This window comes from Bison bison, unplaced genomic scaffold (genome assembly GCF_000754665.1).
Source record: "Bison bison bison isolate TAMUID 2011002044 unplaced genomic scaffold, Bison_UMD1.0 scf7180017863885, whole genome shotgun sequence".
Taxonomy (NCBI): domain Eukaryota; kingdom Metazoa; phylum Chordata; class Mammalia; order Artiodactyla; family Bovidae; genus Bison; species Bison bison.
Genome location: NW_011494457.1, coordinates 151,605 through 153,177, shown reverse-complemented (window position 1 = coordinate 153,177; position 1,573 = coordinate 151,605). Strand labels below are relative to the sequence as shown.

The 1,573-nt window shown below is 59.1% G+C and overlaps 1 protein-coding gene across 1 annotated transcript in view; it reads right to left on the bottom strand.

The window, feature by feature from the left end:
- The window catches only part of CACNA1I (calcium channel, voltage-dependent, T type, alpha 1I subunit), a 112,689-nt gene that overhangs the window by 35,575 nt on the left and 75,541 nt on the right, over positions 1-1,573 (bottom strand). The window lies entirely within an intron of this gene.

Below are 1,573 nucleotides of genomic sequence, written 5' to 3'. Positions count from 1 at the left end.
TACGTAAGAGTCCACTGGGTCAGGCAAAGGCCAGCAGACTAGACCTGAGGTGAGGGGGTCCGGGCTGCCAGTCTCACCAACTTTACCCTTGCAGAAAGCCTCCCCACTGGCCCTCCCCAGAGACCCTCGTAATTAAGCTGGAATGGCTGGCAAACGGGCAGCTCCGAGCAGAGTGTGGCGGCAGCCCCAGGGGCCGCATTTAAGTAAATTGAATGGAGCCTGTGCCTGGTGAGCTAATGAAGAGGGAAATGAGAGTGGGGCCCACCCTGGGGTGCTGTGGGCGGGTGGGACGGCCCCACAGAAAGAGGACCACTGGGAAGCCAAGGGGGTGTTGAAACCCTATGGGGGATGAAATCTGACCCCAGCTGGCTATGGGATCTTGGGTCAGTAACATCCCCTCCCTGGGCCTCAAGCCTCCCCCTCTGGCTCCTAGATAGAGTTCCTTACACAGCTGGGGTGCAGGTTAAGGGAGGGACCCCACCTAGCGGCTGGGGAACAGTGGGAGCCAGAAAATGATGTTTTTCCAAAAGGAGCCAGGGCTGGACTGACTTGTCCAGGCTGTCAGCCAAGTGTGAGCTATGGAGACATCTGTGCTAACCCCCTAGCCCTCTGTCCTGTGCCCCCATAAATACCCTCCGGTACCACACATCCTCCCTATGTTCTTGCCACCTTCCAGTAGCCATCCCGGCCCCCATGGGCAGCTAGCCCCCCGCCTTTGAGGACCCTTTCTCTGAACTTGCTGCTGCTGCTGCTAAGTCGCTTCAGTCGTGTCCAACTGTGTGACCCCAGAGACGGCAGCTCATCAGGTTCCCCCATCCCTGGGATTCTCCAGGCAAGAACACTGGAGTGGGTTGCCATTTCCTTCTCCAATGCATGAAAGTGAAAAATGAAAGTGAAGTCGTTCAGTCGTGTCTGACTTGCCTCACCTCTAAACCCTGGGCAGTACCCCTGGCGGCCCAGGGGACCTGGGACCCACCATTTAACTCCGTCAACACAGTCTCTGTCCCCCATGCCTCCAGAGCTGAAGACAGAAGAAGCCACGAGTTCAGCCAAGAAGGGAGACAGGGGCAGCAGGGCAACCCCAGAGGGGTCCTCAGTGCCGTGGGGCTACAGTGGAAGGGGAGAAGAAGTTGGGGTGGGGGTCAGGGATAGAAGGACGCCCCACCTGCTGAAGGTGTGTCATGGGTAGAGCGCAAGGGGCTTTGACCGTCAGTGAAAAGGTCTGCATTTTGTGCCGAGGGCGACGGAGGCTGTGGAAGTTTGGGGCCAGGGCGCTCCCAGCTTCTGGAAAGACCACTCCAGGGGTTTTGGAGAGAAGAGACAGGAAGGCTCGGGTGCAGAGGTGAGGAATGGAAGTCAGGATTCAGCGGGGACTGGCTGGGGATGGGCTGTGGGTGAGCTGGTGTCCACACTGAGAGGAACAGGAAGTGCTCCCCCTGGCTCTGACCCCAGGTCGCCATTCGATCACTCGTCCACCCTGAGCTCTGCCTCCTCCGTGCCTCGCCCTGGGCTGGGCACTGAGGTCACGTGGCTGAACGGGACCCAGAACAGGGGAGACAGACACACAGCAGGT